Consider the following 25,864-nt stretch of genomic DNA (forward strand, 5'->3'; position numbering starts at 1 on the left):
ATATATATATAAATTTGTTTTATTTATTTTTTTACGCATGTAAACGTTTCTTCCACATTCAATGCATTTTTACGCACTTTTACAAGTGATTGTAAGCTTTTTAAGAAAGCTTCTATTGAAAACAACGGGGTATTTTAAAAGTGTTTTTAGCAGGACTTTAGAATCTGGAAGCCCCCTTTATTAAGAAGACTCCCAGATCTCCACCACCCCACCCTGGGGAATGAGTAAATGAGTACAGGGGTACATTAAACCCCTTACTCATTTCCTGAAAGGGTTAAAATATGTGTACAAAAATGGGAAAAGGCTGTTACAATATTTTATTTTGTGTGTGTTTAGTGTAACTTTTTTTTTCCACTTTTACTTTTTGACAGGTTATCCCACAATGACAGTATGATTCACACAGCTGCATTTAACCATGAGTACAGCTTTGAGACTACTGACAGTGTGGGATCCCCAGGCGCTCGGGGTTACATGAGGACAAGTCTCCCCATTCAGCTCTAGTGATGAATGGATGAACAGGGGAAACCCTGATGGCGGCTTAAGCATAATCAGATATTCCCTTTTCTCAGCCAATCACAGAGCACTAGAGCTAAATCGAGTAACTTATCCTCATGTAACCCCTAGTGCCTGGGGATCCCACACTGTCAGTAGTCCCACAGCTGTGCTTATAAATGAATGCAGCTGTGGGAATCATCCCGTCAGTGTGGGATAACCTGTACAAAATAAAAGTTGAAAAAGTACACTAAACACACACAATAAATAAAATTCTTTAACATTAAATTGTTTTTTGGGGGGGTTTCTTGAATAGCTGTTTACTGGTGAACAAATATGAAGGATCAGATCAATAAATGATTATGAAATGTCAAACTGAAAAAAAACAAACAGACAAATTTTACAGACTGCGCATGCCCAATTGCATGTTAATTTTTAGCACCTGTGCGCATAATGATGAGCATATATAAGGTTGTTTTCTAACTTGCTTTTGTCTATTTTTTTTTTTTCAAGGAAGGGCAGTAAGGGCTGTTGTTTTGTTTGTTATCCTAATCTATGTTGCTACATTTGATACTTTGCTTACCATTTAGCACATTAGCTGGTTTTGTTTTTAAAACTTTGAAACTTTTAATGTCCATTTTGCAATTGGTAAGTCAATGTTAATGCTACATTATTGTGTTTGTGGCCATATTGTTTCATTTCAATAATTTGTCTTTATTACAACCTTTAAATGTTTGTCCTGCATAAATATTTTCTAATCTAGTTTTCTACCCTTGATAGGTCAAATTGCATATTGGTTTGGTAAGTATTTTTGGAATGCAATATTTGTTGGGCTATTTTTGAACTAATTTGGCTTTATATTGAAGTGTGGGTTTACATGTGTTTTTTGTTTTAATTTATGTTTGCTTTTATTTTTTTATTTTTTTTTTTATTTTTCTACTAGGTCTTATTTTCGGGGTAGGTCTTATATTAGGGCAGGTTGGGGGAAAAGTGCTAGGTCTTATTTTCGGGGTAGGTCTTACTTTCGGGGAAACACGGTACTAAAAAGAAGATGAAGCATGAAAGATTCAAACTGACCTATAATGGACTGTAGATGCGCACAGAGCAGGGAGCAGCTAATAAAATAGGTAGTGCGATATATTCATATGTAATTACCCATGCCCTTTTTTATTGGGAAAAACCAGAGTTACATAGTTAGGTTGAAAAAAGACACAAGTCCATCAAATGTAACCACTGGGGAGATAAATATATCCAAGATAAAAACCCTATAGGCAAGTGATACAGTTTACATGACAGCTGAGTTATGTTTGCATCTGGGGCATTCAGAAAGCACTGCAGGTAAGACAGAAAATGCAATAATAATAAGCATGCGAAGGAAAATGTATCTACCTATTTTAACTGTGAGCTTCTTACAATGTGCAGTATAATCACTTAAGGCCATGTTCACACTAGATTTTTTTTTGTAAGTGGTTTTGAGTGGTTTCACCAAAACTGCTTGCAGAAAAACATTAAAATTCAACTGAATAGGTCCATTCAATATTTATCAATTGACAGGTGGCAGGAGAAGGCAGCATTGCTGCACGTTCTTTTAGACACTTTATACCACTCCTGCCAGATCCATCAACTTTTTTTTCATGTCTCACCTAAGCAGGCAGGAAATACATAGCCTAGCCATTGAGTAACCTATTTTAGTACAGCAGAAGTGACTTTAAACTTTAAGAACAATCATTAGACTGCCAGGACCCTTCAGTTCAGGACATATACATCTCACAAATAGGTACAAATAAACCCATAGCCTGATATGATGCATGTTTACTGTTAAATTTTAACCTGACTAGTTTTCTTTTAAGGTTGCAAATGCTGTGAAACACAATGCAACATAGAGGTCAGAGTAGTGTATTTTAACTGGCAAAGCATAGAAGATTTAAAAGGCTTTAATATTCCTTTTTGTAATTAACCTCACAGCATTGTGTAAAGCGTCAGTATTTTTTCTACTCTGTAAGAAGCTTTCACATGAACCAAGGACTACTTCCAATTCAGGTTAATCAATCAAGAACCACAGTGCTGTAATAAATAAAATGCCTCCTCACCTACGCAGTCTACCACATTCATAACCTTATGCTACCATTTAATAAATATGAAAAAACTTTATCTTTAAACTGGAAACAAATAAATGTTAGGGTATTGTCCCTAAAAACCAAAGTTTCCAGTTGTCATTTTTCTAGTTCAAATTACAAAATGAAAGCAAACACCTGCTGCTGGTATGCAATGCTCAGTCAAGACTGCTAGGTTTGGACACTCTCCCCACCAACCCACTGGAAATGTTGGTGCCCCTTTTTCCAAGGAATGTTTCGGAATTTAACACAGTAACAGTCACCAGGCACCTAACTGGTAGAAACTACAGAAATGGTTATGCTCTTGTAGCTGACATTCACAAAATTTGTTTATGGACGCTCTGCCTGTATTCCTTCTTGACAGGAATAAAGCAGGGCACAATCCCTTTGCGGCAGATGTAAATTCTTTCTAATGTGTAACAGTTTGCAATACCACTGAAAAAATCATCTGGTGACAGGTCCACTGCTCAAATGTAGGAGATGCAAATATGGAACAGTCACTGATGAAATTGCATTAGCTGCTTAGGCTGGTCTTGACCACAGGCCCATTCCTGCTTCTACATTTGCCAGTATTGCTCCAAAGCCTGTCCATAAACCACAGCCAACCATACTTTGCTTCTCGAATACAAGCCACTAATAATAATAAGTTTGGATGTTATTAAATATTTAAATTAAATAACCACTAGTTACAACCGAGGTATACAGAAGAGCATTTCTAAATGCAAAACATGTTGAATCACAGCGGTGCCATTCTTGTCAGATTAAAACAGACACCCGAGGCTACAATTCACATAGGCTCACCAAAACGAGATGGTTGGGAAAACATTGCCTGGTTTATTAATACTCAATTACTGCTACAACATTCGGATGTAAGAATCAGAATTTGAGTATAAAAATATAAAAGCAGTTATTCATCATGCCTTGTATGAACAGTTAAGGCTGATGGTGTAATGACATGGAGGATTTGTTCTTGACAAAACCCCTTAGTACTAATTGAGCAATGTTTAAATTAAACGGCATGCTAGCATTTTTGTCGACCATGTCCATCCCTTTAAGTACCAACTAATGGCTACTTAAAGCAAGATGCGCAAAGCTCAAGGAATTTTTGTATTTCAATATTTTTATTAGGTTTTAAACAAAAAGTTTTTAACAACAAATATGGTCCATGTAAACAAATATAGGCAAAAACAAGATCAGACAGACATCACAGAAACCAAAAAAACATGTAAATATGAACAGCTAGTGATGCAAAGTTCAACTAATGTCAAAGTAAAAGACATTGAACAAATATGTGTTTGCTTCTTATTTAATAAGAAAAAACAAAACAAAGACCACTGCATGGGAAAACGATCAAGGGAAATAAGGGAGAATGAGAAATAATTAAAAGAAAAAGGAGGAAAGAATGACCGAAAGGAAGGGGAAGACTTCATGTGTTACCTTTATAGTGTATCAAGAGGTCACCTACAGGCACTATTAAAGGAGATCCAGGGTATAATATCATCAAATTTAAACAGATTACTTTAATTAATGAGTAACCCTGTCATTGGTCATCACCCAGTTCAATTTGCTGAAGATGGGGTCAAGAGGTATCGAGCTTGACTTCCGAATCAGTTTGAATTAGTTTTATCAATTTTGAGTTTGGTTTGGAAAAAGCCATAATCAATTTACCAAATAGGGCTGCTTCCAGAGGGCCCTGTATCTCCCGATGTAGAACCCCAGAAATCAACTTAAACACCTCTTTCCAAAATCGCATGGCAATCGGGCAAGACCACCAGATGTGTATCATGGAGCCTCTAGCATTACAACCTCGAAAACACAATGGAGATGTAGACGGGAAAAACTTAGCCCACCTATCTGGAACCAGGTACTATCTGAACAATACTTTATAATTGGTCTCCACCAGAGCCGAGTTTAAGGAAACTTTGAAAAGAGAGTAAGTGAGGTTGCACCCTTTTTCTTAGTCCCATGATATATTCAAGTCCGATGCCCAATCCGTCATATATTTAGGTTTTCTCGTTGGGGTCGCTAATGCTGCATAGATTACTGAGATTTGCCCTTTTGTAGTTGCTATGAATGAGCACATGCTCTCAAATGGGGAAGACCTCAAAGGTTTCAGGGCCTGTTTGATAACAGATAATAAAGGAGTACAATTGTCTGTAGCTAAAAATGCTCTTTAATAGGTACCGTATTTTTTGCCGTATAAGACGCTCCGGAATATAAGACGCACCCAGCTGCTGCCACAGAGGAGAAGAGACACACGCTGCTGCAGAGAGGAGAAGAGACACACGCAGGATCGGGTATCGGGTGAGTATCTTATTTTAATTATTTTATAACACATTTGTCGTAAAGGACGCACCAACTTTTCCCCCCCAGTTTTGGGGAAGAAAAAGTGCGTCTTATACGGCAAAAAATACGGTATTTCCCATTTGCTGGAAAGATATTCCCAGGAAAGCATTGACGGAACATCCGTCAGGTCTTTAAACCTCATGAAACCCCTGGAAAACCACCAGTAAAATTGTCCAAAATCAGGACCGTGTAAAAGGGAAGGACAGGAAATCACTCCCCTAGATTTTTTCTTTATCCACATAAGAGAATCAATGAACCCCTTAAAACTATCAAGATTTTCCAACTCCACTTATTGGGGCTGAACTCCTTGAATTGTGCTAAAGGAGAATTGCGCTACTTGGCCGTCCACATAATAATACTTCAGGTTAAGAACCTCCTAATTTTTTAGGAGCAAACAAAGTGGCTTTTAGAATCCTTTTACCTGCCCATATAGATTTTTGCAGTCTAGATTGAAAGAGAGTAATATCCTTCTGGGGGACTTGAATCGGAAGAGTGCGGAATATATAAAGCAACTGGGGTAAAAGGTTAATTTTAGTAGTAGCTATCCGACCTAGCCAGGAGATTTGGACCAGCGGGTGAGATCCGCGTAGATGTTTTTAAACAGAGGGATATAGTTGGATCTGTAGAGGGTCTTATAAGAGGGAGTCAGATTGATGCCCAGGTAGTGGAGAGAACTGTCATCCCAGCAAAGATTAAAAGAGCCTTTGACAATTAAAAGAGGGACCAGACAGGGTTGCCCGCTCTCGCCACTGTTGTTTGCTCTAGCTATTGAACCCCTGGCTATTGCCATGCGTATGGATCCTAATATCCAAGGGATAAAATGTGGCCAGGTAGAGCATAAATGCGCCCTCTTCGCTGATGATATTTTGATGTTTATTACTTCCCCAATCACTACCCTGCCCAACTTAATGAAACTATTAGATGATTTTTCCTTGTGTTCAGGCTTGAAGGTGAATAAAGCTAAATCTCAGGCCCTCAACTTAAATATCTCCTTGTCACTTTGAATATTGAGGTCGTCAAGAATATGCTTGTTCCCTGCTGACCCTAGTTTTGATTATTTTGTATTATCTCGTTTATTTTTTTTTGTTGAAATACATGTACCTATTTTTCTGAAAATTCAATAAAAATATTGAAATATAAAAGAGCCTTTGAGAGAGTCAATTATTGTCGTAGAGATATTAATGTTGAGGGCTTGGGATTTAGAGTTATTTACATTCAAACCCGGAGCATAGGACAAAATCGTCTTAAAGCTCAAACAAGTTGGGCAGCATGGATATCGCGGATGTAACATACATCAATATATCCTCTGCAAATAACGCATACTTGTGTTCTACCCAACCACATTGTAGTCCTTTAATATTTTGGTCAGCACGAATAGCAATTGCTAACGGTTCGATTGCTAACTAGAGAAGACGAGGGCAGCCCTGTCTGGTACCCCTTCTAACCGGGAAAGCAGCAGAGAAGAAACCCTCTAGAGTAGTGATCGCCAACCTTTTCATGTCCACAGACCACTAAAATCACCGACTCCTGACAGAGCATGCAGGTGTCACTCAAAAGGGAAGAAAACCTCCCCCAGAGTGACATAATTTTGACATAACCCCCCCCCCCCCGCTCCCCCATCGCAGATCTGAGCCTGCAATGGGAGAGTGGGTGGGTTGTGTCCAGGGACACAGCCCACCCACTTCCCCGAGCCCGGGAACTGTACTGGGGACGTGGTCCATGACCTTCTCCTGACCCTGCTCGGGGGTGCCCCAAAAATTTCTTGCGGACCACTGCCCTAGAGAGATCCTAGCCTGGGGGGCATCATAGAGAGATAGCAAAAGATTAGTAAGGTAAGGGCCAAAACCCATAGATAATAGGACCTGACATGTGGGCAACAAATCTGTAGAAACTGCATAATGCTATTATGTCAAGACGGACCAAAATCTCTGAGGAGTGTTTCCATTACCTTTGTCATGTTAATAATAACAGTTGTAAAGGCAAAAAGATACAACACATTACTGGTGTACCTTTCTAGTAACAAGGTGTACCTAAGAAAAGGGTCTGCAAGTACATATAATTTCTTTGTGAGTAATTTTAAATAGTGTTGCTGTTTAGATTCAAGATAATTTTGAAATCTGATGTGGGATTCTACAAAAACTTCATGCATTCTAAATTCCATGAAAATGAATTACAATACACAGCACCTCTGGGGCAGGTTTAGCATGGCAAATCTCCTCCCTTTGTGAGTATGGCATAAGCTATGTAATAACTTTGTGTGATAGCTACCCCTCTGAAACCCTGAGGAGTTTCTTCCTAAATTCAAAAAATAATCCTTGAGCATCTTATTATGAATTCATTTTCTCCTGCAAAGTTTCAGAAATACTAGCTGAGCCATTATGAGCCTTATGGTCCATATTAAATACAGATCTGAGCCTTATGGTCCACCTAATGCAGCTTCCATGGATACTTAGACAATAATGCTGCATTATTCCTTAATGCACAGGAGTGTTGCCACTCTTTTGTAGGCTGTCCCTGCTTGCACTACAGTAGGATGAAAAGTGTTGCTTTTAGCGTGGCTATTGGTATTGTCACCACACTTTCCAAATGTCCCTGATTTGGAGACCCTGCATTTCAAATCCAGGCCCCTCTGTCTCCCTTTTCTTCTTAGTTGTCTATCATTTTAGGTGGGTACATAAACTGTGGTAAAAAAAATGTAATTTTTTATTATGATAAAAAAAATTATTTTGCATATCAAGATTGTTTTTCCTTTTTTTCCACCTGGTTACTAGATCAACCACTGCCAAATCTCTATTCAAATTACACAGTATAGAAAAACAAAAAGAAAGAAAACATGGGACTTTCTCGGCAGTACCCAAAAAACAAAAAAACATATCTCAATATGAAATTTTATTAAAACAACCATAATAAAAACCATAACATTTATTTTCCTAATTTATAAAATCACAATACAAAACCATGTTAACATGTAGATATGAAGCTCCAAGCATACAGGAGACCAAAATGTTCTCTACACGTTTCGCGGAAAACCAGTCCGCTTCCTCAGGAATATTTCCCATATTTTACATAAATAATTAGAAACATATCGTTTTACACTGTCATTTTACTTGCAGCTCTATTTCCTTTACATGCAATGAGATATGCCCATGATGTTAATTGAAGTCCAAAGGTGGGGAGGAGGAATCAGGAACCTTTATTTATCAAGATTAATAATCTTTATTTCTCCATGATTTTAATATCAACTCTCAAATTATCCGAATCTCAAAACACATATTTATACAATATCAATAGGATTATGTTAACTGGTGAATTCTCCCTCACCCAAATTGTGTCATATACAAAAAGATCCCAATTATTGATTGATCCTGCTACACCAATTAATTCCTAATAGTGCACACCATAAATCAAATAATTCTAAACATCTACCCTCTCAATGTTGTGACCATTTATAACTTCACCATGATGCTGGCTAAATTGTTTTAGTGCCAACCATTATACCAAGTGCACATAGCCATGTATCTAAATTAGTGTGTGATTGACCTACCTAAATTGGTCAATGAATAGTGACAAAAACAATCTCCTACACCTAAATCAAATAACCATATCTCTCTGGTCTAAAAAAATACACCCACATACATTCATTCTTTCTTTCTTACCAGCTAAAACATTAACTTGCCCTTTCCCTCCTTGTAATATTTCAATGAAAGCAGCTGTTTATGTAAACAAATACGTTTCACATCAACTCTCATACTTAATATACTGAGACAGACATTTTTAACCAAAGATATGATCTCCATTCATACCTGATGTATGTGTTTATTCGTATTGTATCCTTACAGATTCCTCCCAAAGTCTCAGAGTGTCCAGTCCCTTCCACATACCTCCCTTAAATGGGTGCTGATAGATTACAGAGTTCCTTGTGTGGGACAGTTGCCTCCCACTTCCCGGGATAAGCAGATAAGCAACACCCCACACCGGCAAGCTGCACACGTAGCTGTGTCGTCCTATCCCCTCATTAACGCCACAGCGTTAGTCATTGGGTTTGATTTGGAAGGCAAGTCACACATGAAAGGAGGGAGGGGCCGACGTCACTAATATGATGGCAGCTCCCTCCTCCAATAGGAGCTACGTGTGTTTGTGAGTGACACCGGCACTCTAGTATGTTACTATAAGGGCGTGTACATATACCAGGGGATAGAGGAGGGTAAGCCATTTGATGCTCAGGATGCAATCTCATAACAGATGCTGCAATCAGAGGGGGTAAAAACTGCAAATAAATTACATTTTGCAATGGATAATCTAACACACAATTACATTAAATGGGATTGAGTATTTGAGGGCATTTGCATATGCATTGCCCTCTTATTTAAAGAACACCCCAGAGCTTTTGATTGCCTATTGATGGCCTAAATGTTCCATTTAACTTGCTCATGCTAGCAATTGATATTAGGGCCCTGTACTCCAGCATCCCTCACAATAAAGGTTTAGAAGTTGTTTGTATGTCCCTAACAGAAACTAGTCAAGCATTTCAAAAATTTACCGAATCGGAATGTTTTCACATTCCACATTCCTCCAGGTGCAGGGTGGGGCAATGGAGACACGATGTGCCCCTACTTATGCCAACCTGTACCTGGGGGGATGGGAGAGAACAATCTTTTGAGATGATGCCCTCGCAATGTACCCTCGCCACATATTATTGTGGCGCAGTTACATTGATGATGTATCATCTGGAATGGTACTGAAGAAGCCCTAATGGAATTTTTTGTAAAACTTCAGATCAATGATTTAAACTTGACCTTTACATTGCAAAATGATCGGGAAAAAATTTATATTGTAAGCCAACAGTGGGGAATACTATATTATCTGCATCTAGTGCACATCCTACAGCCTTAAAGAGAAATATACCTTACTCTCAGCATTTGAGGGTTAAAAGAAATTGTTTAAATAATGAGGATTTTTAGACTGCAGCTAAAGAAATACAACAAAGGTTATCGAGGATAAAGTAAAAAAAAATTGAAAAAAAGCTTACAACAAAGTAAAGGTTCAGACAAGATCTGAAGTCCTATATAACTCCAAATCTACACAATCTTTGGGAGATTTTCAAACTAATATTATCACGCGCTATTCCAATCACCATCTTGAGTTAAAAAAAAATTTGTGCCACCCAACCCTGGGTTTACATTAGAAAGCTGCTGTCCAAAGCCATTTTAAAGCTAAACAGCAAACACATTCACGTGAATTTGAAATTTCTGCGTTGAAGATGTAATTAATGCAGCTGGATATTGACAGAAAATTATAGGATTGATATCCCTATGGGAATCAAACCCAATGTACGAAAGCTGATTAATTGTAATTCAACAGGAGTTATCTATTTAGACCTATGTGGATGCTACTATGTAAGAAAGACAAAGAGACAACCTAAAAAACTAATCTATGAACATATGCACACTATTACCAATGGGAGACTATTAACACCATTTCTTCTACAAATTCCATAAATTTAATGCAAGCGATTAAAAAATTTACAGTATTGGATCATGTAGAACCTAATCCAAGGGGAGGAAATTATGATTATGAGTAGGAATGAGTGAATTTTTCAAAAATTCGTTTCGACCAGTTCGCCAAATTTTTCGAAAAAAGATTCGCTTCGATCCGAATTTATCGCTGCGAATCGCGTTAAAAAACGTCTATTTCTGGGCTGCAGAGAGCCTTAGTGGTGTAGAACACTGTGCCTTGCAGTAACACGCATAGGGAGTCTGCTGTGGTAGTGAAATAATACTGTGAGTTAGTATGACATGCAGATGACAGGCGTCGCTATTAGAATGCACACTTCACACTTCACTTATTTGGGCAGTCACATGGTCAAAACTGACCAAATAACTCAAGTATGAACTCAGCCTTACAGGTCCATGTTAGCGTCAAGAAGAAGCACACTCCTTTTACACCCTCGACAGCTGATTCCACATAGATGTCTACAGAACCTGTTCTATTAACCGCCTATACAAGTAGAGCCCCCCCCCCTCCCGACAGAGTGGAGAGGGTGTCAACAGTAAGGTTGTATTGATGTCACTGATTATTTTGCCCTTCCTCTAATCCGTCAGAACAATAACCCAGAAAAATTGGATCCTGTCTGTGGAGCATATGCCTTCACTCGGGGAGGGTGGGAGAACAGCTTGACAAGTCCACAGAGTGGCACAATGACATAGTGGTGAGGTGGATGCAGCATGAGGAGACCACAGAGTGGCCCAATGACAGAGTCTGGAGGTGGCGGCAGCATCAGGAGGCCACAGAATGGCACAATGACAGTGTGGAGGTGGCAGCAGCATCAAGAGGCCACAGAGTGGCACAATGACAGAGTGTGGAGGTGGCGGCAGCAGCAACTTTAGGAGGAGGCCACAGAGTGGCACAATGACAGATTGTGGAGGTGGCGGCAGCAGCAGCATCAGACAGAGGCCACAGAGTGGCACAATGACTGAGTGTGGAGGTGGCAGCAGCATGAGGAAGCCACAGAGTGGCACAATGACATAGTGTGGAGTTGGCGACAGCATCAGGAGGCTACAGAGTGGCACAATGACATAGTGTGGAGTTGGCGGCAGTATCAGGAGGCCACAGAATGGATCAGTGACAGAGTGTGGAGGTGGCGGCAGCAGGAGGAGACCACAGAGTGGCCCAAAGACAGAGTCTGGAGGTGGTGACAGCATTCGGAGGCCACAGAATAGCACAATGACAGTGTGGAGGTGGCAGCAGCATCAGGAGGCCACAGAGTGGCACAATGACAGAGTCTGGAGTTGGGGACAGCATCAGGAGGCTACAGAGAGGCATAATGACAGAGTCTGGAGTTGGCGGTAGCATGTATAGGCCACAGAGTGGCACAATGACAGAGTCTGGAGGTGGCGGTAGCATGAGTAGGCCACACAGTGGCAGAATGACAGAGTGTGGAGGTGGTGACAGCATCAGGAGGCCACAGAGTGGCACAATGACATAGTGTGGAGGTGGCGGCAGCATCAGGAGGCCACAGAGTGGCACAATGACATAGTGTGGAGGTGGCGGCAGCATCAGGAGGCTAGAGAGTGGCACAATGACAGAGTGTGGAGGTGGTGGCAGCAGCACCATCAGGCGGAGGCCACAGAGTGGCACAATGGCAGAGTGTGGAGGTGCCAGCAGAATCAGGAGGACACAGAGTGGCACAATGAACAAATGTGGAGGTGGCAGCAGCTTGAGGAAGCCACAGAGTGGCACAATGACAGAGTATGGAATTGGTGACAGCATCAGGAGGCCACAAAGTGGCACAATGACAGAGTGTGGAGGTGGCAGCAGAATCAGGAGGCCACAAAGTGGCACAATGACCAAGTGTGGAGGTGGCAGCAGCATGAGGATGACATAGAGTGGCACAATGACAGAGTGTGGAGTTGGGGACAGCATCAGGGGGCTACAGAGTGGCACAATGACAGAGTGTGAAGGTAGCAGCAGCATGACTAGGCCACAGAGTGGCACAATGACAGGGCCTGGAGGTGACGGCAGCATGAGTAGGCCACAGAGTGGCACAATGACAGTGTGGAGGTAGCGACAGCATCAGGAGGCCACAGAGTGGCACAATGACAGAGTGTGGAGGTGGCAGCAGAATCAGGAGGCTACAGAGTGGCACAATGACCGAGTGTGGAGGTGGCAGCAGCATAAGGAAGCCACAGAGTGGCAGATTGACAGAGTGTGGAGTTGGCGACAGCAACAAGAGGCTACAGAGTGGCACAATGATATAGTGTGGAGGTGGCGGCAACATCAGGAGGCCACAGAGTGGCACAATGACAGAGTGTGGAGGTGGCAGCAGCATGAGGAAGCCACAAAGTGGCACAATGACAGAGTCTGGAGTTGGCGACAGCATCAGGAGGCTACAGAGTGGCACAATGACAGAATCTGGAGTTGGCGACAGCATCAGGAGGCTACAGAGTGGCAAAATGACAGAGTCTGGAGGTGGCGGCAGAAACAGCATCAGGAGGAGACCACAGAGTGGCACAATGATAGTCTGGAGGTGGCAGCAGGAGGATACCACAAAGTGGCAAGGTGACATAGGGAGGAGAAGGCAGCAGCAGCATGAGGAGACCACAGAGTGACAAGGTGACATAGTGTGGAGATGGCAGCAGCAGGATCAGGAGACCACAGAGTGGCAAGGTGACATAGTGTGGAGATGGCCGCAGCAGCATCAGGAGACCACAGAGTGGCAAGGTGACATAGTGTGGAGATGGCAGCAGCATCAGGAGACCACAGAGTGACAGAGTGGGGCCGTGGGTGGCAATACCAGTATCCGCTGACGAAGGTGGGTAAAAGAAGGAGCACTTGGCATCTGATTTGTGGCATCAGGTGGGTGGTAGCATCAGAGTAGAAGGCTGAGGCAGGTAGCAAGAAAAAAACAGTCTCTTTTGTCAAAGTTTGGGTGAGGCAGCATGGATCATCTAATCAGATGCATCAGGCATTGGTGGGTGGAAATCCTGGCAGATCCAAGTCTGATTCATCTTGACAAAGGTCAGTCTCTCCACATTTTGGGTGGACAGGCGAGTTCTTCTTGGTTCTGCTCTATGTCTAGCTGCTGGTGAGTAGTTTCTTCACTATGCGGGTGAAGAAAGCTGCTCATCAGCGACTCTAGACTCAGGCTGCTGCTGATGGAGCTGGTACTGCTCCTGCCACCACACCCCTCCCCAGCAGCCATGGAAGTGGAACGTGAGTGCAGAGGGGCCCCCCGGTCAGACTTGCGAGAGGATGGACGATGGCGCAGATAGGCAGCGGGCAACTGACTACAAAAGATGTCTCTGTAGTAGTTCAATTTGTCCTCCCTCTCAGCAGGTGTAAAAAAGGCCCCCATTTTGGACCAGTAGCGAGGGTCCAACAAGGTGGAGAGCCAGAAGTCATTCCTCTGCCGAATGGTGACAATTCGGCTGTCACTACGCAAGCAAGTGGGCATGCAGGGGCCATTTGTGAAAGTGACTCGGAGGGACTCCCTGCCTCCATTTTCACTGCATACTGCCATGGTGTGTCTGGGTCCTCTGCCTCGTCTTCCTCATCTCCCTCTTGCTCTTCTGGCTGCCCTTGCTCCTCTTCTCCTGTCACCTGAGTAGAAAAACCACCCATTTCGCTATACATTACCTGTGCTCCAATGTCCTCCTCCTCCTCCAGTTCAGCCCCCACAGGGCTCATGTGGTCGTGAGATCTAGGCGCCACGTCTCCAGTCCCCTGACCAGCCAGATTTACCAGCATCTGTTCCAGGACATGAAGCAGTGGAATTACGTTGTTCATCCCTAGCAACTGACAAATACCGTGGCCTCCTCAAAGGGCCTGAGCAAACGGCAGGTGTCACGAATGAGCTGCCACTGACATCAAAGTTACACATGGGAGTACTCCTATCCACTTGGATCATCAATAAATCTTTGATGGCCTTTCTCTGGTTGTATAGACGGTCCAACATATGGAGGGTGGAATTCCAACGGATGGAAACCTCGCATATGCTGTTCTGCCGCTGCAGCTCAAGGAGGGTGTGCATTGCGGTGTACGAGTGGCTGAAGTGCATGCAAGGTTTCCTGGCCATTTTTATGATGTCTTGCAGATGGGTGGAGGAGTTTAAGAACCGCTTGACAACCAGATTGAACACGTGTGCCATGCAGGGCGCATTGCACAGCCTTCCTTGACGCAGCACCAACACCATATTCTTCCCAATGTCGGTCACCATGGTTCCGATTTCAAGTTGTCGCGGAGAAAGTCAGGATTCAATTTCTTGATGAATCACACCGAGCAGTTCCTCCCCTGTGTGACTCGGTTCACTCAGGCAAACAAGGTGCAGAACAGGGTGAGACGGTCATGCCCTGCACATGTGGTATGCTGGAGGGGCACTGTGAATTGTCCCTGCTGTAAAGGCTGAGGACACAGTGGAGGATGAGGAGGCAGAGGCGGACGTTGTCGCAGGACCAGCGGCGTGAGAACATGGAGACAGAAGCGGTGTCAAGGGCCAAGTTGCTGGTGTGGCTGTGCAGGAACCACATTCACCCAGTGGGCCATAAAGTACATGTATTGTCCCTGACTGTAGTTACAGCTCCACACTCAAGGACTGGCCCACCTTCTGTTCTACATATTTGTGCAGGGCTGGTACTGCCTTTTTCACAAAGAAATGATGGCTTGGGACTCTCCACCTCGGCTCGGCACAAGCCATTAGTTCTCTGAAAGGTGTAGAGTCCACCACTTGGAAAGGGAGGGACTGCAGCACCAGCAACTTGGACAGAAGCACATTCAGCTTCTGCGCCGTTGGATGAGTGCACGCATACTGTTGTCTACTGGCAATCGCTTCGGTGATCGATTGCAGATGGAATGACTGATGAGGAGGAGGAGGAGCATCTGGACCAGCAGAAGATGGAAATGACATACAGCTCCCTTTGGATCCTTAACTGCCTGAAAGCCGGTGCCTGCCACTGGGTGATGCAGTGGTTGCTGTGGCAGGCTGGACCACCACATGGGAGCCACGGTTCTCCCAAGCCACTTTATGGTGACACTGCATATGTTGATGCAGGGCTGTGGTGCCAATATTGGCACCCTGGCCACGCTTCACCTTCTGCCCACATATTCTACATCCGGCGGCTTAACATCCTCCTCAACAGTCTCTGGGTCAGGAGCCTGACCGCTCGCAACACCACCTCCCACGCCACTTTCCTCATCACTACTTGCCCGCCTAGCGGAGGAAGCAGCGGATTTCTCCTCCAGATCTTGGCTGGGCAGTAGTTGCTGACTGTCCTCTACTAGCTCATCCTCGCTGTATAGTGGAGCTGAGCCCACAGCATACAATACTTCTGTGGCAATAGCACAGGGAGGGAACAGCAAAGGACAGAGGCAGGTTGAGGACAGGTTAGGGCACAGAGCCTGCTCCCGGGCCAACCCACCGACTGTTGGCTGGGGGTGTCTGATGTCACTTGGGATGAAGTGGATGACCAAGTTAACCAATCAAGAACTGCTGGGTTGCTGGTCAAGACACGACCGCTAGAGGACACTGGGAGCTTAGGACTCTCGGTGCGACTCCTGCTGACACCCCTACTTACTCTGCTGCAACCTCTGCCTGCGCCAGAAACATTTAGGCCTCTGTCACTCCTGTGAATGGCCTGGCACTTCTCTGTCTGACATACTTTTAGCTGAGCTAAGTAAATTAAAAACAAATTAAAACACCCCTAAAAGCGACAAATATATTTTTCTTTTTGTACAGAAATAGGCCACTAAAAGCTTTCACCACAAATAACTGCAACAGTGAAGTGCAAATATATATTTCTTTTTGTACTGAAATAGGCCACTAAACGCTTTCACCACATATACCTGCAGAAGTGAAAGCATATATATTGTTCTTTTTCCACAGATATAAGCCACTAAAAGCTTTTCAACATAGCACTTGCACCCCAATAACAAGAACAAATTGCTGCAATGACAGAGCTGTATAATGGATATTTGTATCCCCAAATAGTCTTTCCCTGCACTTGTAAATTGCTTTTCTAGCACTGTCCCTAGCGCCTTCTGACGTCTCTCTCTGCACTAAGATGCTGTGAAATGATTCCTCCCTATCCTTTCCCTGCACTTATAAATCGTTTTTTCAGTTTTTTTTCTCAATAAGGTTTTTGCTCTCACTCTCCCTAGCTCCTGCAGACATCTCTCCCTGCACTCAGAACACTGTAAAATGTCTTAATCCAAGATGGCTGAGGCTATTTATAGTGCTGTGACATCACAGGGCTGGCTGGCTGCTGATTGGCTGCATGCATGGCATTATGGGTCATCCCGCCTTCCCAGAGTTACTTGCCCCATGTTCTCACACATGTAGCCACCATTTTAGGAAAAATTGTGAATCGTTACCACGAAGCGCAAGGAAATTCGCATTAGTTGCGAAACAAATTTTTCCTTAAATTTAGATCGAATTCCACTTTGCCAGCTTCGATTCGCTCATCTCTAATAATAAGTTTTTGAAATCTGAAACCAGATGGATATACAACCTAAAGGTAACTGAGTTTCCAGAGTTAAACGATATGATCAGTTCCAAGCCATTTTTGTAAATCCTGTCCCTTTTTACCCCTTCACTTTTTTATGTAAGGAAGTAATATGAATACTAAACTTTAATAAGGAATTGAAATTACTCCCTTGGACCTATCCTTGGAAGTGGGAGGCAACTGTCCCACACGAGGAACTCAGAATCTATCAGCAGTCATTTAGGGGGGTATGTGGAAGAGACTGGACACTCTGAGACTTTGGGAGGAATCTAAAAGGATACTATACGAATAAACACATACAGTACATCAGGTATGAATGGAGAACTTATCTTTGGTTAAAAATGTCTGTTTCAGTATATTAAGTATGAGAATTGATGTGAAGTTTGTTTACATAAACAGCTGCTTTCATTGAAATGTTACAAGTGGGTAAAAGTGGAACTTAATGTTTCAAGCTGGTAAGAAAGAATGAATGTATGTGGGTGTATTTTTTAACACGAAGGAGATATAGTTATTTGATTTGCTTGTGGGAGATGGTTTTTGTGACTGTATTCATTGACCAATTTAGGTAGGTCAATCACACACTAATATGGATACGATGTGCACTTGTATATGGCTATGTACACTTGGTATAACGGTTGGCACTAAAATAATTCGGCACCATCACAGTGAAGTTATAAATGGCCACGACATTGAGAGGATAGATGGTTAGAATTATCTGATTTATAGTGTGCATTGTTAGAAATAATTGGTGTTGTAGGATCAATCAATAATTGGGTCTATTTGTAGAGAACACAATTTGGGTGAGGGAGAATTCACCAATTACCATAATCCTTTTGATATTGTAAAAATATGTGTTTGTAGGTTTGGATATTTTGAAAGTTGATATTACAATCATAGAGAATAATGATTAATTCACTAATCTTGATAAGCAATGGTACCTGATTCTTCCTGCTCGCTCCATATCTACATGTTAACATGGTTTTATATTGTGATTTTTTGAATTAGGAAAATAAATGTTATGGTTTTAAATATGGTTGTTTTAATAAAATGTCAATTATATATATATATATATATATATATATATATATATATAGCCAAGCCATTATATATATATATATATATATATATATATATATATATATTTTTTTTTGAGCACTGCCGAGAAAGTTCCATGTTTTCTTTTTTTTGTGTTTATTTACTGTATTAATATTATTTTTTATAATGTGCAAAGTGGGTTCATGGCATACGGTATTTCATTTGCCTGCATACTTTGAGCTAAAAAGTGTCCGTGTTTCCAAAAGTTGGGAGGTATGTTGTAAATCTGAGTCTGTAGTTTGTCAGTAAGTATCTGTCAACACCTAGTTTTCTCCATTGCATACTGAAGTTACATTTGCCTTAGCTGGTGAAACCCTCCCACTGTGAAATGAATCAAGGTGATGACAAAATGGGCACACTCACTGCATTTCACCCTCTAGTTATAAAATGCTGAGCTTGACACAGATTCACAGTCATTTTCCTTGGTGCTTGTATGTGGAGAGCTGACGGGACCCCTAGTCAAGCTTACACCTACTGCTGGCTTGAAGGCTGTGTACTGTGGAATGCAGTGTTCTCCCCTGGCCTTTTTAGACAGGTGCACCACCCAGCACTTTTCTGTAACCACCTAGCTGTTTTTGACTGGTTACTGAAAAGTTGGGCCACAATACAGGGGCTGCCCACAGCTTCTTCCCATCCAGCTAAAACAAATTCTGGGCAGAACACTGGGAATGGTTCAACTGATTTGTCACTGCATTTTTCTCAATGCAAAATTCATGAAATTAATGGCTCAAACCTCAGAAATATGATGTCATTTGCTTGATAAATTATTGGGGTTTAAACAGTGTATGGGTTGGTACCTGGTCATAAGGCACCATAAGGCACAGGGCAAATGATTATTTAGATATTGTGCAGGAGATTTCTAAAAATGATAAATCCCAGGGTCAAATAGAAGCAATTTGACATTTTAGTTCTGATCCCTGAATACGTTCAATTGCAAATTCAGATGTCTGTAATACCATTTTTAAGAATGGAGTACTGACAGGTGGCAGCAGCAACAGCAGGAAGAGGAGGGAGTGGGCCCTGGGACAGATCGTGGACAGCATTGGTAGCTGGCATCTAGAGCTGGGTACTGGGCAGGAGGCAGCAGTAACAGCATGAGGAAGAAGCAGTGGGCCTTGAGAGGTTGAGACAATTACCTATGTGGTCAATGTAGAAGCTGTAGCTATTGGTGACATGAATGGTTGAACAAGATTCCCTATCTACTATGTAGCAAAACCACATGAGAGGGAACAGGCTTGGTGGAATCAGCAGGGAAAGAAGACTCTGTTGAGCTTGAGTCTACTCTGGCATCTAAAGCTGGGTACTGGGCAGTAAGCAGGTGACAGCAGTAACAGCATTAGGAGGAGGCGGCAGGCCCTGAGACGGAGTGTGGACCGCATTGTTAACTGCCATCTAGAGCTGGGTACTGGGCAGGCAGCAGCAGCAACAGCAGGAGGAGTAGATGGTGGGCCCTGAGACAGAGCAAGGAGGGCATTAGAGGTTGATGCCATCATCCTTTATTGAGGTGTAGAAGGTGTAACTTTGGAGACATGAACGGATGAACGAGATTCCCACTGTCCCTACAGTCCCCTGAGATGGAGTGTGGCTGGCTGTGTTACTCCTCCTGCTCTTAATGCTACCGCCTGCCCACCGCCCAATACCCAGCTCTAGATGCCAGACTAGACTCAAGCTCAACATGGTCTTCTTTCCCCGCTGATTCCGCCAAGCCTGTTCCCTTTCATGCGGTTTTGCTAGGTAAGGACATATTGGAAACTTGTTCATCCATTCATGTCTCCAAAAGCTACAGCTCCCACACTGTCCAGATGATGGCCGCAACCTCTAATGCCGTCCTTGCTCTGTCTCAGGCCCCACCACCTCCTCCTCATGCAGTTAATGCTGCCGCCTGCCAAGTACCCAGTACCCAGCTGTAGATGCCGGTTACCAATGCTGTCCACGCTCCATCTCAGAACCCACCGCCTCCTTCTTCTGCTGTTCCTGCTGCATGCCCCAGGCTTGTTCAATATGAGCCATCAGGATGCAGGTATACTTCCGATGAGCCAGCTGATTCGAGTGGGTGGCATCTTTAACCCTGGAGCGCCGCTCCAAGCGGAAGAACATGTCAAGCACATCAAATTGGTGCAAATCTGCCAGAGTGGCGCTGTAGAAATTCCCTTCTATGACGTCCCAGGAATTGGGTACTCTAGCACTTCACCAACTTTGAATCCAACAGGCATGACCATGTTCCATATCACCAGGCATTCGGGGCTCAGCACCTCAACTAAAATGACATTGAACTAAATAAACAGGTGGTCCAGGTTGGTTTTGTACATTTCCAGTGATTGCTCATGATACCTGATAACATCCCATATACACGAGTTGATGATGACAACGTCGGGCTGAAGTCCCTGTTCGAAGTCAGCCAGCGTGCTCTCTAAGGAATCTGAAGAGACACGGGTCAGCAGATAGAACTGTACAAGGTGGTGGTGAGTTCCATAATGATGCACTTCGCGGTAAGTTATGCCATGTTACACTCTCGGTTCCTGTTACACATACTGGTGTCTCCTATCTCATGCACCCCGACATATGCAGAGGGACTGCTGTCCCAGTTCCGGGGTAACACACAGAAATTCAGTCCGATAAAGTGTGGTACTGATGGATGAAGCAGAAGACGTGGCCTTCTACATTCAATGACAAATTTCAGATTACACACTTCGGGGTGTCATTAAAGATGAACTACACCCAGCTCTAGATGCCAGTTACAAATTCCGTCCCCACTCCGTCTCAGTGTCTGCTATCTAGTGAAAGCACATGAAAGGGAATGGGCTTAGCGGAATCAGCAGGGAAAGAAGACCCTGTTGAGCTTGAGTCTAGTCTGACATCTAGAGCTAGGTACTGGGAAGTGGCAGCAATAAAAGCAGGAAGAGTAGGTGGTGGGTGTTGATATCATTGTTAACTGGCATCTAGAGCTGGGTACAGGGAGGAGGAAGCAATGGGCCCTGAAACAGAGCAAGGACGGCATTAGTGGTTGAGGCCATCAACTATATGGACAGTGTAGAGGCTGTAGCTACTGGAGACATTGCTGTGTTGGGGACTGCCTTTTCCTATTTGCTAGCTGTAACTTTGTAAAATGCGGCATGGACAGCATTGTTAACTGGCATCTACAGCTCAGTACTGGGCAAGCGGCAACAGTAACAGCAGGAGGAGGATGAGGTAAGCTCTGAGATGGTCCAAAGACGGTATTAAAGAATGAAGCCATCACCTACATGGACAGTGTAGAAGCTGTAGCTTCTGGAGACATTGCTGTGTAAGGGACTGCCTTTTCCTATCAGCTAGCAGTACCTTTGGAAAATGCAGCATGGACAGTATTGTTAACTGGCATCTACAGCTGGGTACTGGGTACTGGGCAGGGGGCAGCGGTAACAGCAGGAGGAAGAGGTGGTGGCTCTGAGATGAAGTGTGAACAGCACTTGTAAGTGGAAGCATCTATAGCTGGGTACTGTACAGGCAGCAGGAATAACAGCAGGAGGAGGAGGCGGTGGGCTCTGAGACGAAGTGTGGACAGCATTGGTAACCTACATCTAGAGCTGGGTACTGGGCAGACAGCAGTACCAGCATGAGGAGGAAGAGGTAAGCCCTGAGACGGATCAAGAACGGCATTAAAGATTGAGGCCATCATCTACATGGACAGTGTAGAAGCTGTAGTTACTGGGGACATTGCTGTGTAGGGGACTGCCTTTTCCTATCTGCTAGCTGTAACTTTGGAAAATGCGGCATGTACAGTATTGTTAACTGGCATCTACAGCTGGGTACTGGTTACTGGGCAGGCGGCAGCAGTAACAGCAGGAGGAAGAGGTGGTGGCTCTCAGATGAAGTGTGGATGGTATTGGTAACTGGCATCTAGAGCTGGTTACTGGGCAGGCAGCAGAAGCAACAGCAGAAAGGGGGAGGCGGTGGGCTCGGAGACAAAGCGTGGACGACATTAGTAACTGGCATCTAGATTTGTTTACTGGGCAGGCAACAGCAGTAACAGCAGGAGGAGGAGACGGTGGGCTCTCAGACAAAGTGTGGATGGCATTAGTAACTGACATCTAGAGTTGAGTACTGGGCAGGCAGCAGCAGTAACTGCATGGGTAGGTGGCATTAGGCCCTGAGACGGAATGTGGGCATTAGTAATTGGCATCTAGTGTTAGGTACTGGGCAGGCCGCAGCAGTAACAGCATGAGTAGAAGGCGGTGGGCCCTGAGATGAAGTGTGGAGGACATTAGTAACTGGCATCCAAATTAGGTCACTGGGCAGGTAGCAGAAGTAACAGCAAGAGGAAGAGGCGGTGGGCTCTGGGACATAGCGTGGACGGCATTAATATGTTGCATCTAGAGTCGGGTACTGGGCAAGTGGCATCATTTGCAGCAGAAGGAGGAGGCGGTGGGCTCTGAGACAAAGTGTGGACGACATTAGTAACTGACATTCAGATTAGGTCACTGGGAGGAAGCAGCAGTAACAGCAGGAGGAGGAGGCGGTGGGTTCATAGACCAAATGTGGACGGCATTAGTATCTGGCATCTTGAGTTGGGTACTGGGCAGGCAGCAGCATCAGTAACAGCAGAAGGAGGAGGGGGTGGGCTCTGAGACCAAGTGTGGACAGCATTAGTATCTTGCATCTTGAGTTGGGTACTGGGCAGGCGTCAGCAACAGTTATAGCAGGAGGAGGAGGCAATGGGCTCTCAGACGAAGTGTGGACGACATTAGTAACTGGCATCCAGATTTGGTTACTGGGCAGGCAGCAGCAGTAACAGCAGGAGGAGGAGGTGGTGGGCTCTGAGACCAAGTGTGGACGGCATTAGTATCTTGATCTCTGAAACGGAGCGTGGACGGCATTAGTATCTTATTAGTTTCTTGCACTTACAGTTGGGTACTGGGCAGGCGGCAGCATCAGTTACAGCACGACGAGTAAGCGGTGGGCTCTGAGACCAAGTGTGGATGGCATTAGCATCTTGGGCTCTTAGACGGAGCGTGGACGGCATTAGTATAATATTCTTATCCTGCATTTACAGTTGGCTCCCAGACGAAGTGTGGACGGCATTAGTATCTGGCATCTAGAGTTGGGTACTTGGCAGGCAGCAGCAACAGTAACAGCAGAAGAAGGAGGCGATGGGCTCTGAAACCAAGTGTGGACGGCATTAGTATCTTGGGCTCTGAGACAGAGCGTGGACGCATTAGTATCTTATTAGTATCTTTTATTTACAGTTGGGTACTGGGCAGGCGGCAGCATCAGTTACAGCAGGACGAGGAAACGGTGGGCTCTGAGACCAAGTGTGGATGACTTTGTATCTTGCATCTAGAGTTGGGTACTTGGCAGGCGGCAACAACAGTTATAGCAAGAGGAGGAGGCGGTGGGCTCTCAGACGAAGTGTGGACGGCATTAGTAACTGGTATCTAGATTTGATTATTGGGCAGGCAGCAGCAGTAACAGCAGGAGGAGGAGGCGGTGGGCTCTCAGACGAAGTGTGGACGGCATTAGTAACTGGTATCTAGATTTGATTATTGGGCAGGCAGCAGCAGTAACAGCAGGAGGAGGAGGCGGTGGGCTCTCAGACGAAGTGTGGACGGCATTAGTAACTGGTATCTAGATTTGATTATTGGGCAGGCAGCAGCAGTAACAGCAGGAGGAGGAGGCGGTGGGCTCTGAGATGAAGTCTGGTTGGCATTAATAACTGGCATCTAGAGCTGGGTACTGGGCAGGCAGCAGCAGTTACGGCATGAGTAGGTGGCATTAGGCCCTGAGACGGAGTCTGGTTGACATTAGTAATTGGCATCTAGAGTTGGGTACTGGGCAGGCAGCAGCAGTAACAGCATGAGTAGAAGACGCTGGGCCCTGAGATGAAGTGCGGATGATATTAGTAACTGGCATCTAGATTAGGTCACTGGCAGGTAGCAGCAGAAACAGCAGGAGAAGGAGGCGGTGGGCTCTGAGACCAAGTGTGGACGGCATTAGAATCTGGCATCTAGAGTTGGATACTGGGCAGGCAGCAGCATCAAAACCAGCAGAAGGAGGAGGCGGTGGGCTCTGAGAGCAAGTGTGGACGGCATTAGTATCTTGCATCTAGAGTTGGGTACTGGGCAGGCGGCAGCAACAGTTACAGTAGGAGGAGGAGGCAATGCGCTCTGAGACCAAATGTGGACAGCATTAGTGTCTTGCATCTAGAGTTGCGTACATGGCAGGCAGCAGCATCAGTTACAGCAGAATGAGGAGGCTGTGGGCTCTGAGAAAAAGTGTGGACGGCATTAGTATCTTGCATCTAGAGTTAGGTACTGGGCAGGCGTCAGCATCAGTAACAGCAGGAGGAGGAGGCTTTGGGCCCTGAGACCAAGTGTGGATGGCATTAGTATCTTGGGCTCTGAGACGGAGCGTGGACGGCATTAGTATCCTATTAGTATCTTGCATATACAGTTGGGTACTGGGCAGGCGGCAGCATCAGTTACAGCAGGATGAGGAAGCGGTGGGCTCTGAGACCAAGTGTGGATGACTTTGTATCTTGCATCTAGAGTTGGATACTTGGCAGGCAGCAGCAACAGTTATAGCAGGAGGAGGAGGCGGTGGGCTCTCAGACTAAGTGTTGATGGCATTAGTAACTGGAATCTAGAGTTGGGTACTGGGCAGGCAGCAGCAGTAACCGTATGAGTAGGTGGCATTAGGCCCTGAGACCGAGTTTGGACATTAGTAATAGGCATCAAGAGTTGCATACTGGGCAGGCAGCAGCAGTAACAGCATTAGTAGAAGACGGTAGGTTCTGAGATGAAGTGTGGACGATATTAGTAACTGGCATCCAGATTAGGTCACTGGGTAGGTTGCATCAGTAACAGTAGGAGAAGGAGGTGGCGGGCTCTGAGACCAAGTGTGGACGGTATTGGTATCTGGCATTTAGAGTTGGGTACTTGGCAAGCTGCAGCATCAGTAACAGCAGAAGGAGGAGGCGATGGGGTCTGAGACCAAGTGTGGACGGCATTAGTATCTTGCATCTAGAGTTAGGTACTGGGCAGGCGTCAGCATCAGTAATAGCAGGAGGAGGAGGCAGTGGGCTCTCAGACGAAATGTGGACGACATTGGTAACTGGCATCCAGATTTGTTTACTGGACAGGTCGCACTAGAAATAGCAGGAGAAGGAGGCGGTGGGCTCCGAGACCAAGTGTGGACGGCATCTGGCATCTAGAGTTGGGTACTGGGCAGGCAGCAGCATCAGTAAAAGCAGAAGGAGGAGGCGGGGGGCTCTGAGACGGAGCGTGGACGGCAATAGTATCTTGCATATAGAGTTGGGTACTGGGCGGGTGGCAGCATCAGTTACAGCAGGAGGAGGAGGCGGGGGGCTCTGAGAGGAAGTGTGGACGGCATTAGTAACTGGCATCTAGAGTTGGGTACTGGGCAGGCAGCTGCAGAAAAGGCATAAGTAGGTGGCATTAGGCCCTGAGACAGAGTGTGGACATTAGTAATTGGCATCTAGAGTTGGGTACTGGGTAGGCAGCAGCAGTAACAGCATTAGTAGAAGTCGGTGGACCCTAAGATGAAGTGTGAACGATATTGTTAACTGGCAGCCAGATTAGGTCACTGGGCAGGTAGCAGCAGTAACAGCAGGAGAAGGAGGCGGTGGGCTCTGAGACCAAGTGTGGATGACATTAGTATCTTGCATCTAGAGTTGGGTACTGGGCAGGCGGCAGCAACAGTTACAGCAGGAGGCGGAGGCAATGTGCTCTGGGACCAAGTGTGGACACCATTAGTGTCTTGCATCTAGAGTTGGGTACTTGGCAGGCAGCAGCATCAGTTACAGCAGAATGAGGAGGCAGTGGGTTC

The 25,864-nt window shown here is 44.7% G+C and overlaps 1 long non-coding RNA gene across 3 annotated transcripts in view; it reads right to left on the reverse strand.

Annotated features, from left to right (window-relative positions):
* LOC140343470 (uncharacterized) overlaps positions 1-25,864 on the reverse strand; it is a 183,129-nt gene that overhangs the window by 49,548 nt on the left and 107,717 nt on the right. The window contains exon 1 of one of the 3 annotated variants that reach the window (XR_011923338.1): positions 8,756-9,089. The exons of 1 other annotated variant lie outside the window; for it this stretch is intronic. This is a non-coding gene — a long non-coding RNA (uncharacterized lncRNA). Of the gene's footprint in view, positions 1-8,755; positions 9,090-25,864 lie in introns of those variants that run through there. One more of the 3 variants, XR_011923339.1, reaches the window with a different exon arrangement.

This window comes from Pyxicephalus adspersus, chromosome Z (genome assembly GCF_032062135.1).
Source record: "Pyxicephalus adspersus chromosome Z, UCB_Pads_2.0, whole genome shotgun sequence".
In the NCBI taxonomy this organism is placed as follows: Eukaryota; Metazoa; Chordata; class Amphibia; order Anura; family Pyxicephalidae; genus Pyxicephalus; species Pyxicephalus adspersus.